Consider the following 13,309-nt stretch of genomic DNA (forward strand, 5'->3'; position numbering starts at 1 on the left):
GAAGATTATAAGGTTTTTACCTTCGAAGGCATGATAAATCTTGTCATGCTGGAACATATTTTTGCTTCTTCTTCCCCGGAGCTTAAGCAGCATTTGGCCGATTCGAAGGAGATAGATCCTAAGAAGCTGGCCATTGCAGCAGACTTATGGGTGTCACATCGAGTGTCCCATAAGGACAAAACTCATCCTGGTAAGCAGGAGGAAGGGAAAAAGTCCAAAGATATGGAGGGTGGGGAATCTGCTAAATCTTCTTCCCATAAGGGCGAAAAAAAGAAAAACAAGGGTAAGACACAAGAGAACTCACAGGGTAGTGGAGGTCAGCCTCCGAAACAGAACTCTGGTTACAATAAGCCTCCCTACGTAAACAGACCCACTGGGGCTTGTTTTTCTTGTGGAGCAACTGACCATGTGAAGGGGGATCCCCGGTGTAAGGTTTGACCTTTGGGGGTCCACTCCGCTAATCTGGCCTTCTCCTCCTACGAGGAAGAAGAGATTACAGGAGCATCCTTCTCCTCAGACTCATTTCCCAGCGGGATAGAGGCTGAGGTAGTTTTAGTGTCCCTGGGTTCCTGGGAGCCTAAAGTCGCAGAGGCTTATGCTAGGATTCCGGATAATACCAAGCACTACTTTAAAGACAGTGTGCTGATCAATGGAGTGGATACTCCAGCTCTTAGGGATAGTGGGTGCAGTCGCACTGTAGTGGATTCTACCTTGGTAGACTCAGAGGAAGTTGCCAGAGCTACTCTGATGCCCACTAAGTTGGCTGACAGCCCCCTCCGTATGTTTCCCGTGATCCCTGTAAATCTTACTTTAAATGGTACAGCAGTCAGGATTCCAGTGAGCATTCAGAGAAACGTCCCGGGAAAGGTCTTGTTAGGTAATGATCTCAGAGCTTTAGGGCTCGTAGGAGACACTGCCGAAAGACCCTACACACGGTCTCAAGCACGGGCAGCATTGGCCAAGTCCAATACGCCGCCCCAGCCGAAGGGGAAGCCCAAGGCGAAAGGAGTCTACAAGTCAAAACGAGGGAAAGAGAATATTCCCCCGAGCTCGCCTACCACTGCGGTGGAGGAAGTTGGTCAATCGCCCGGGCCTGACGAGGAGGTGGCGATGCCTGAAGTATTCGACCCCAACAATCATCCTGAACTAAAAGACTTGTTAGTTGAAGGAGGTCCTGATAGGGACGAATTCAGTAAAGGCCAACGTGAGTGCCCATCTCTGGAAGGCCTAAGGAGACAGGCCTGCTCCCAGCTTGAGGGTGAACCTCCTGGGATGCGTAGGATTTACCAGGAAGGTGGACTCCTGTATAGTGAGCCCACAGAGTCTACAGAAGGAGACCATAGGAGGTTGGTGGTTCCCCTTGCTGTTAGGCCCTTCCTCCTGCAGTTGGCGCATGAAGTTCCCATTGCTGGTCACCTCGGTATGAGGAAAACCAAGCAAAGGTTATCCATGCACTTCTACTGGCCCAAGATGGGGGAGCAAGTAGAAAGTCACTGCAGGAGTTGTGCCTCCTGCCAGTTGTCTGGTAAGGTTGGCGCGACAATCCAAGCTCCGTTGGTACCGCTCCCAGTTGTGGGGGTACCATTTGAAAGGGTAGGGATCGACATGGTTGGTCCCCTTGACCCGCAAACATCCTCAGGCAATAGGTTTATCCTGGTGCTGGTCGACCATGCAACCAGGTATCCTGAGGCCGTCCCATTTACAACTGTAACTGCCAAGCCAGTTGCAGAAGCTTTACTCGGCATGTTTACTAGGGTTGGCTTCCCTAAAGAAGTTGTGTCGGATCATGGCAGCAACTTTATGTCGAAGTATAGGCAGGCTATGTGGAAAGAATGTGGGGTCACCTACAGGTTCTCTTCTGCATACCACCCCCAGACCAATGGTCTGGGGGGGCGTTTCGACAGGACGTTAACGAGCATGATTGGGGCTCTGGAGGAGCCCCAGAGAAGAAAATGGGATCTTCTTGTTTCATGCTTACTGTTTGCCTACCGAGAGGTTCCACAGGAGGGTGTTGGCTTCAGCCCCTTCAAACTTCTGTTCGGTCATCCCGTACGGGGACCCTTAGCCATTGTCAAGGAGGGATGGGAGATGCCCACTCCCCCTGTTACTACCAATGTAGTTGATTATGTGCTAGGGCTCAGAAAACGGATGGTACTTCTGATGGGCTTGGCTAGTGATAAATTGAAGGCAGGGCAAGCGCTGGTGAAAACTTGGTACGGCCAGAAAGCTTCCCATATCAACTTTACACTTGGTCAGCAAGTCCTGATCATGAATCCCATAAGGCCTCGAGCTTTACAGGACAATTGGTCAGGCCCTTACCCAGTGGTGGAGCCCCTGGGTGAGGTTAACTATTCAGTGGACCTTGGAAGGCCTGGAAAGGCTCCCAAAGTGTTTCACATGAATAGGCTGAAGGCTTTCGTCCCAAGCGGCGAAATCGCAGCACTGCTATTGGCTTCAGACGTTGAGGAAGAGGAGTCTGAACCTCTCCCCGACCTGTTCCAAAGCAGTCCTTCAGAGAGCTCTTTTGAGGGTGTCCGCGTGGCCCCTCACCAAAATGAACAAGGCTCAGTGGTTTACTTTGGACATGAAGTAGGTGGAGGGAGGAGACAGCCTCTACTCAGTCAGGTACAAGCAGTACAAGACTGGCCTACCCCCACTACGCAAACCCAAGTGAGAGCCTTTTTAGGACTCACGGGGTATTACCGCACTTTTGTGGCAGACTATGGCACCATAGCTGCTCCTCTGACTGCCCTCACAACTCCGAAGAAACCCAAGAAGGTAACTTGGACCGACGAGTGTGAGAAGGCCTTCAATGGCTTAAAAGACTCCTTGTGCCAGGCCCCTGTCCTTAGGGCCCCGGATTATCAAAGACCTTTTATCGTGCAGACGGATGCCTCTGACACTGGGATAGGAGCTGTACTATCACAAGTAGATGAGAAGGGTAAGGAACACCCTATCGGTTTTATTAGTCGCCAGCTTAAGGACAGAGAGCTCAGATGGTCCACGGTAGAGAAAGAATGTTTCTCTGTTGTGTGGGCCCTAAGGAAGCTGAGGCCCTACCTCTATGGGACCCACTTCACTGTGCAGACTGACCATAAGCCGTTAAAGTGGCTAATGAACATGAAGGGGGAGAATCCAAAGTTGCTTAGGTGGTCCATAAGTCTACAAGGCTTCGACTTCACTATTGAGCATAGGCCAGGTGTCCAACATAGCAATGCTGATGGGTTGTCCAGAATGTTTAACCGACCTGAACAAGAGACTCATCCAGGGGTGGATTTGTTCCCCCTGTCCATAGTCTGGGAGGGGCGAGTGTTAGGAAAGATTTCGTAATTGTAGGGAATTTTCCTTCCATGTGGCAACCCCTAAACTTTTTGCTATTGTTTTTAACCTTGTTCTTGACTTTGCCAGAGAAGTACAGCCTTCTGCCGCACTTCTCTGGGCTTTCGCTCCTTTCTTACGGGGAAACTGACATGCCCTTAAGACAGTCAGTACCGGGGAACGCTGTTTCCCGTAGTTTCTTTTATCATGTTGCGGCTTTAGTGCAACATGACACAAGAGGGCACTGTAAGCTAAGTTACAGCTCTCTTGGGTCTCTAGCCTTCTACAGGCCCTAGATACTCTTTTAGGATGGTATTTGATCGGTGCAAGTCATTCAGGGACTGGAATGGTGGCAGCGATCGTTTTGTTTATTTTGAGCTCCTTTTGGCGTTCTGAGCACGTTTTTCGCACTGAACCCAAAATGGTGGCCTGGCTCCCAAAATGGCCAGACCACGAGGCTCCTTTGTCCTGTCCACTGACCGTCTTGCTCCCTTCACCTTCCCCAGGTCGGGCGACCCGGGGCTTCCTTATTTGGGCATGTACTTTCCCGCGAAACGTGGTTGCTTTCGCGGGCTTCTACATGTCGTTTGTGTGCCTCCAGGGTGGGGGCTGGGATGTCTGGTCCCAATACACATCCTGGGTGCCAGAGAGTCTAGGGTGGTGTGAATGCCTGGGACCACCGTGGTCCGTGATTGGTCCACGTATGGTATGTGTGTTGATGAGCGGATCTCCCATTGGCTCCCCTCCGTTTTGGCGCGAAGGGAACCGTGGATAAGAGGGAGCTGGAAACACCACTACCAGGTCGATCTCCTGAGTTCTCACGAACGAAGGAATACAGGAGCCAAGTATCCTGCAACCAAGAGGCTGGACCGAGGAATCGCTGGTGACCCGCTGAAGGAATCCTCCTTTGCACTGCTGTCGTCCTGTGAAACCCTTTCCTCCTTGGATCGAACCAGAAGGCCTGTACTGGTGCTTCGACCTTTGGAATAGCAGGAACAGCTATTCCCGGCGACTTCATCCTCTCCTGCCAAGTAAGCCTTCGGAAGTGTCTCTGGGCCATCCAGTTGACTGACCAGTTTACAAGGCAGTCCTGCTCTGTAACCGCCGCCAGGTTGTGTTGTATTCCGAGTCCTTGTCACTCTCCCACGCTTCGTACACTTGGCGTTCCCAAGTCTGAAGGGAGGAGTGTACATTTGGCTCGAATACACACGGCCGCTCCGTTGTCCTGCTGCGGCAACAAACTGTGCTGGTTTCGTCGATTGGGACGTCTTTTTGCTCTACACGACTACGAGGCGTTCCCTGCTCTTCTGAACCTGCCAGCTGCTGAAACGAACGTGGAGAAGCCTGGGTCTGCTTGCATCGGGGACCGGTGAGTAGTTTAGCTAGGATCTGGTCGCCCTCCTGCAGTATCCCATTGCTTTTCCCTGCTGTGTAAAAACAGCACCCTTTTGGCCGTACTCGCGCTCTGCTTCTGCCCGCTGTGGAGGCTGCGCTTGAGTTACGGAACCTGTTCTCCTTCTGCTGTGCACTAACGTGAACTGCCTGACTTCCTCCGAAGAGCTTCCCCTTTTGCCCGTTGGCACCGGCGTGGCAGGTACTTTGAGCACAAGGCTCCACTCTTCGCAGGGCTCGGACTCCCATCTAGTAGGTGCCTCTGAAGGCGAACTGAGTCTAAAGCGGTATCGCACTGCCTGTTTTCCTTCCCTGGCAGGTGGACTACATATTTCGTGATTTAAACGCTTGCGACTGTGTATTTGTATATATATTGTGTTGATATGGTATGTGTTGGTTTAGTATTGTGATATTGTGATTTTCTCGCTACGGTCATTATTTTAAAGGCCTTAAAATAAATGTGTATCTATTTTTGATATAACAACTGTTTGGAGTAGTTTGTAAGCGCTCTTGCTTTGTGTGCTCATTGCGGGCTTTCAGTCACCCTCACCCCTCTTGAGACCTAGTCTTGACCGCCGCGATCGCTACCTTGATTGGTCTGGCTTGTCCAGAGGTTACCCTGTTCCAAGTAATTAGGTTGGCCTTCTGAACTTCTGCGCCACCAGGACAGAGTTCAGAAATCCGTCTTAACAATCGCATGCTGTAGGAAGGGTCTAAGGATTGGAATGGGATGGACTTGGATATCACATCTCATGCTATAGGTAGGCTCTCAGGTTTGGTATAAGCATTGAGATATCACATCTCATGCTATAGGAAGGGTCTCATGATTGGAATGGGAAGGATTTGGATATCACATCTCATGCTATAGGAAGGGTCTCAGGTTTGGTATAAGCATGGAGATATCACTTCTCATGCTATAGGAAGGGTCTCAGGATTGGAATGGGAAGGTGTTGGATATCACATCTCATGCTATAGGAAGGGTCTCAGATTTGGTATAAGCATTGAGATATCACATCTCATGCTATAGGAAGGGTCTCAGGATTGCAATGGGAAGGAGTTGTATATGACATCTCAGGCCTTAAGAAGGGTCTCAGGTTTGGTATAAGCATTGAGATATCACATCTCTGCTATCGGAAGGGTCTCAGGATTGGAATGGGAAGGAGTTGGATATCCCATCTCATGTTATAGGAAGGGTCTCAGGTTTGGTATTAGAAGCATTGAGATATCACATCTCATGCTATAGGAAGGGTCTCAGGATTGGAATGGGAAGGACTTGGATGTCACATCTCATGCTATAGGGAGGGTCTCAAGTTTGATATTAGAAGCATTGAGATAACAAATCTCATGATATCGGAAGGGTCTCAGGATTGGAATGGAAAGGAGTTGGATATCACATCTCATTATAAAGGAAGGGTCTAAGGTTTGGAAGGGGAAGGATTTGGATATCACATCTCATGTTATAGGACGGGTCTCAGGTTTGGTATTAGAAGCATTGAGATATCAAGTGTCATGGTATAAGAAGGGTCTCAGAATTGGAATGGGAAGGAGTTGGATATCAAATCTCAAGCTATAGGAAGCGTCTCAGGATTGGAATGGGAAGGAGTTTGATATCACATCTCATGCCATAGTATGGGTCTCAGGTTTGGTAGAAGCATTGGGATATCACATCTCATGCTATCGGAAGGGTATCAGTATTGGATTTGGAAGGAGTTGGATATCCCATCTCATGCTATAGGAAGGGTCTCAGGTTAGAATGGGAAGGAGTTGGATATCACATTTCATGTTATAGGAAGGGTCTCAGGATTGGAATGGGAAGGACTTGGATATCATATCTCATGCTATAGGAAGGCTCTCAGGTTTGGAAGGGGAAGGAGTTGGATATCACATTTCATGTTAGAGGAAGGATCTCAGGTTTGGTATTAGAGGCCTTGAGATATCACATCTCATGCTATAGGAAGGGTCTCAGGATTGGAATGGGAAGGAGTTGGATATCACATCTCAAGCTATAGGAAGGGTCTCAGGTTTGGTATAAGCATTGAGATATCACATCTCATGCTATAGAAAGGGTCTCAGGATTGGAATGGGAAGAAGTTGGATATCACATCTCATGCTATAGGAAGGGTCTCAGGTTTGGTATAAGCATTGAGATATCACATCTCATGCTATAGGAAGGGTCTCAGGGTTGGATTGGGAAGGAGTTGTATATGACATCTCATGCCATAGGAAGGGTCTCAGGTTTGGTATAAGCATTGAGATATCACATCACATGCTATAGGAAGGGTCTCAGAATTGGAATGGGAAGGACTTGGATATCACATCTCATGCTATAGGCAGGGTCTCAGGTTTGGAAAGGGAAGGAGATGGATATCACATTTCATGTTAGAGGTAGGATCTCAGGTTTGGTATTAGAGGCATTGAGATATCACATCTCATGCTATCAGAAGGGTCTCAGGATTGGAATGGGAAGGAGTTGGATATCACATTTCATGTTAAAGGGAGGGTCTCAGGTTTGGAAGGGGAAGGATTTGGAAATCACATCTCATATTATAGGAAGGATCTCAGGTTTGGTATTAGAAGCATTGAGATATCACATCTCATGCTATCGGAAGGATCTCAGGTTTGGTATAAGAGGCATTGAGATATCACATCTCATGCTATCATAAGGGTCTCAGGATTGGAATGGGAAGGAGTTGGATATCACATCTCATGTTATATGAAGGATCTCAGGTTTGGTATTAGAAGCATTGAGACATCACATCTCATGCTATAGGAAGGGTCTCAGGATTGGAATGGGAAGGAGTTGGATATCACATCTCATGCTAAAGGAAGGGTCTCAGGTTTGCTATAAGCATTGAGATATCACATCTCATGCTATAGGAAGGGTCTCAGGATTGGAATGGGAAGGATTTGGATATCACATCTTATGCTATAGGAAGGGTCTCAGGTTTGGTATAAGCATTGAGATATCACATCTCATGCGATAGGAAGGGTCTCAGGATTGGAATGGGAAGAAGTTGGATATCACATCTCATGCTATAGGAAGGGTCTCAGGTTTGGTATAAGCATTGAGATATCACATCTCATGCTATAGGAAGGGTCTCAGGGTTGGAATGGGAAGGAGTTGAATATGACATCTCATGCCATAGGAAGGGTCTCAGGTTTGGTATAAGCATTGAGATATCACATCACATGCTATAGGAAGGGTCTCAGGATTGGAATGGGAAGGACTTGGATATCACATCTCATGCTATAGGCAGGGTCTCAGGTTTGGAAAGGGAAGGAGATGGATATCACATTTCATGTTAGAGGTAGGATCTCAGGTTTGGTATTAGAGGCATTGAGATATCACATCTCATGCTATCAGAAGGGTCTCAGGATTGGAATGGGAAGGAGTTGGTGTTAGGAAAGATTTCGTAATACTAGGTAATTTTCCTTCCATGTGGCAACCCCTAAACTTTTTGCTGTTGTTTTTCACCTTGTTCTTGACTTTGCCAGAGAAGTGCAGCCTTCTGCCGCACTCCTCTGGGCTTTCGCTCCTTTCTTACGGGGAAACTGACATGCCCTTAAGACAGTCAGTACCGGGGAACGCTGTTTCCCGTAGTTTCTTTTATCATGTTGCAGCTTTAGTGCAACATGACACAAGAGGGCACTGTAAGCTAAGTTACAGCTCTCTTGGGTCTCTAGCCTTCTACAGGCCCTAGATACTCTTTTAGGATGGTATTTTGATCGGTGCAAGTCATTCAGGGACTGGAATGGTGGCAGCGATCGTTTTGTTTATTTTGAGCTCCTTTTGGCGTTCTGAGCGCGTTTTTCGCACTGAACCCAAAATGGTGGCCTGGCTCCCAAAATGGCCAGACCACGATGCTCTTTTGTCCTGTCCACTGACCGTCTTGCTCCCTTCACCTTCCCCAGGTCGAGCGACCCGGGGCCTTCCTTATTTGGGCATGTACTTTCCCGCGAAACGTGGTTGCTTTCGCGGGCTTCTACATGTCTTTTGTGTGCCTCCAGGGTGTGGGCTGGGATGTCTGGTCCCAATACACATCCTGGGTGCCAGAGAGTCTAGGGTGGTGTGAATGCCTGGGACCACTGTGGTCCGTGATTGGTCCACGTATGGTATGTGTGTTGATGAGCGGATCTCCCATTGGCTCCCCTCCGTTTTGGCGCGAAGGGAACCGTGGATAAGAGGGGGTTGGAAACACCACTACCATGTCGATCTCCTGAGTTCTCACGAACGAAGGAATACAGGAGCCAAGTATCCTGCAACCAAGAGGCTGGACCGAGGAATCGCTGGTGACCCGCTGAAGGAATCCTCCTTTGCACTGCTGTCGTCCTGTGAAACCCTTTCCTCCTTTGATCGAACCAGAAGGCCTGTACTGGTGCTTCGACCTTTGGAATAGCAGGAACAGCTATTCCCGGCGACTTCATCATCTCCTGCCAAGTAAGCCTTCGGAAGTGTCTCTGGGCCATCCAGTTGACTGACCAGTTTACAAGGGAGTCCTGCTCTGTAACCGCCGCCAGGTTGTGTTGTATTTCGAGTCCTTGTCACTCTCCCACGCTTCGTACACTTGGCGTTCCCAAGTCTGAAGGGAGGAGTGTACATTTGGCTCGAATACACACGGCCGCTCCGTTGTCCTGCTGCGGCAACAAACTGTGCCGGTTTCGTCAATTGGGACGTCTTTTTGCTCTACACGACTACGAGGCGTTCCCTGCTCTTCTGAACCTGCCAGCTGCTGAAACTAACGTGGAGAAGCCTGGGTCTGCTTGCTTCGGGGACCGGTGAGTAGTATAGCTAGGATCTGGTCGCCCTCCTGCAGTATCCCATTGCTTTTCCCTGCTGTGTAAAAACAGCACCCTTTTGCCGTACTCGCGCTCTGCTTCTGCTCGCTGTGGAGGCTGCGCTTGAGTTGCGGAACCTGTTCTCCTTCTGCTGTGCACTAACCCGAACTGCCTGACTTCCTCCGAAGAGCTTCTCCTTTTGTCCGTTGGCACCGGCGTGGCAGGTACTTTGAGCACAAGGCTCCACTCTTCGCAGGGCTCGGACTTCCATCTAGTTAGGTGCCTCTGAAGGCGAACTGAGTCTAAAGCGTTATCGCACTGCCTGTTTTCCTTCCCTGGCAGGTGGACTACACATTTTGTGCCTCTAATGCTTAAGACTGTCGTATTTGTATATATATTGTGTTGATATGGTATGTGTTGGTTTAGTATTGTGATATTGTGATTTTCTCGCTACAGTCATTATTTTAAAGGCCTTAAAATAAATGTGTATCTATTTTTGATATAACAACTGTTTGGAGTAGTTTGTAAGCGCTCTTGCTTTGTGTGCTCATTGCGGGCTTTCAGTCACCCTCACCCCTCTTGAGACCTAGTCTTGACCGCCGCGATCGCTACCTTGATTGGTCTGGCTCGTCCAGAGGTTACCCTGTTCCAAGTAATTAGGTTGGCCTTCTGAACTTCTGCGCCACCAGGACAGAGTTCAGAAATCCGTCTTAACAGTTGGATATCACATTTCATGCTAAAGGGAGGGTCTCAGGTTTGGAAGGGGAAGGATTTGGAAATCACATCTCATATTATAGGAAGGATCTCAGGTTTGGTATTAGAAGCATTGAGATATCACATCTCATGCTATCGGAAGGATCTCAGGTTTGGTATAAGAGGCATTGAGATATCACATCTCATGCTATCATAAGGGTCTCAGGATTGGAATGGGAAGGAGTTGGATATCACATCTCATGTTGTAGGAAGGATCTCAGGTTTGGTATTAGAAGCATTGAGACATCACATCTCTTGCTATAGGAAGGGTCTCAGGATTGGAATGGGAAGGAGTTGGATATCACATCTCATGCTATAGGAAGGGTCTCAGGTTTGGTATAAGCATTGAGATATCACATCTCATGCTATAGGAAGGGTCTCAGGATTGGAATGGGAAGGATTTGGATATCACATCTCATGCTATAGGAAGGGTCTCAGGTTTGGTATAAGCATGGAGATATCACTTCTCATGCTATAGGAAGGGTCTCAGGATTGGAATGGGAAGGAGTTGGATATCACATCTCATGCTATAGGAAGGGTCTCAGATTTGGTATAAGCATTGAGATATCACATATCATGCTATAGGAAGGGTCTCAGGATTGGAATGGGAAGGAGTTGTATATGACATCTCAGGCCATAGGAAGGGTCTCAGATTTGGTATAAGCATTGAGATATCACATCTCATGATATCGGAAGGGTCTCAGGATTGGAATGGGAAGGAGTTGGATATCACATCTCATGATAAAGGAAGGGTCTAAGGTTTGGAAGGGGAAGGATTTGGATATCACATCTCATGTTATAGGACGGGTCTCAGGTTTGGTATTAGAAGCATTGAGATATCAAGTCTCATGGTATAAGAAGGGTCTCAGGATTGGAATGGGAAGGAGTTTGATATCACATCTCATGCCATAGTATGGGTCTCAGGTTTGGTAGAAGCATTGGGATATCACATCTCATGCTATCGGAGGGTATCAGTATTGGATTTGGAAGGAGTTGGATATCCCATCACATGCTATAGGAAGGGTCTCAGGTTGGAATGGGAAGGAGTTGGATATCACATTTCATGTTATAGGAAGGGTCTCAGGATTGGAATGGGAAGGACTTGGATATCATATCTCATGCTATAGGAAGGCTCTCAGGTTTGGAAGGGGAAGGAGTTGGATATCACATTTCATGTTAGAGGAAGGATCTCAGGTTTGGTAGTAGAGGCCTTGAGATATCACATCTCATGCTATAGAAAGGGTCTCAGGATTGGAATGGGAAGGAGTTGGATATCACATCTCAAGCTATAGGAAGGGTCTCAGGTTTGGTATAAGCATTGAGATATCACATCTCATGCTATAGGAAGGGTCTCAGGATTGGAATGGGAAGAAGTTGGATATCACATCTCATGCTATAGGAAGGGTCTCAGGTTTGGTATAAGCATTGAGATATCACATCTCATGCTATAGGAAGGGTCTCAGGATTGGAATGGGAAGGAGTTGTATATGCCATCTCATGCCATAGGAAGGGTCTCAGGTTTGGTATAAGCATTGAGATATCACATCACATGCTATAGGAAGGGTCTCAGGATTGGAATGGGAAGGACTTGGATATCACATATCATGCTATAGGCAGGGTCTCAGGTTTGGAAATTGAAGGAGATGGATATCACATTTCATGTTAGAGGTAGGATCTCAGGTTTGGTATTAGAGGCATTGAGATATCACATCTCATGCTATCAGAAGGGTCTCAGGATTGGAATGGGAAGGAGTTGGATATCACATCTCATGCTAAAGGGAGGGTCTCAGGTTTGGAAGGGGAAGGATTTGGAAATCACATCTCATATTATAGGAAGGATCTCAGGTTTGGTATTAGAAGCATTGAGATATCACATCTCATGCTATCGGAAGGATCTCAGGTTTGGTATAAGAGGCATTGAGATATCACATCTCATGCCATCATAAGGGTCTCATGATTGGAATGGGAAGGAGTTGGATATCACATCTCATGTTATAGGAAGGATCTCAGGTTTGGTATTGGAAGCATTGAGACATCACATCTCATGCTATAGGAAGGGTCTCAGGATTGGAATGGGAAGGAGTTGGATATCACATCTCATGCTATAGGAAGGGTCTCAGATTTGGTATAAGCATTGAGATATCACATCTCATGCTATAGGAAGGGTCTCAGGATTGGAATGGGAAGGAGTTGTATATGACATCTCAGGCCATAGGAAGGGTCTCAGGTTTGATATAAGCATTGAGATATCACATCTCTGCTATCGGAAGGGTCTCAGGATTGGAATGGGAAGGAGATGGATATCCCATCTGAGTTGGATATCCCATCTCATGTTATAGGAAGGGTCTCAGGTTTGGTATTAGAAGCATTGAGATATCACATCTCATGCTATAGGAAGGGTCTCAGGATTGGAATGGGGAGGACTTGGATGTCACATCTCATGCTATAGGGAGCGTCTCAAGTTTGATATTAGAAGCATTGAGATAACAAATGTCATGATATCGGAAGGGTCTCAGGATTGGAATGGGAAGGAGTTGGATATCACATCTCATGATAAAGGAAGGGTCTAAGGTTTGGAAGGGGAAGGATTTGGATATCACATCTCATGTTATAGGACGGGTCTCAGGTTTGGTATTAGAAGCATTGAGATATCAAGTCTCATGGTATAGGAAGGGTCTCAGAATTGGAATGGGAAGAAGTTGGATATCACATCTCAAGCTATAGGAAGGGTCTCAGGATTGGAATGGGAAGGAGTTTGATATCACATCTCATGCCATAGTATGGGTCTCAGATTTGGTAGAAGCATTGGGATATCACATCTCATGCTATCGGAATGGTGTCAGTATTGGATTTGGAAGGAGTTGGATATCCCATCTCATGCTATAGGAAAGGTCTCAGGTTGGAATGGGATGGAGTTGGATATCACATTTCATGTTATAGGAAGGGTCTCAGGATTCGAATGGGAAGGACTTGGATATCATATCTCATGCTATAGGAAGGCTCTCAGGTTTGGAAGGGGAAGGAGTTGGATATCACATTTCATGTTAGAGGAAGGATCTCAGGTTTGGTA

This window comes from Ambystoma mexicanum, chromosome 13 (genome assembly GCF_040938575.1).
Source record: "Ambystoma mexicanum isolate Mex_15411 chromosome 13, UKY_AmexF1_1, whole genome shotgun sequence".
In the NCBI taxonomy this organism is placed as follows: domain Eukaryota; kingdom Metazoa; phylum Chordata; class Amphibia; order Caudata; family Ambystomatidae; genus Ambystoma; species Ambystoma mexicanum.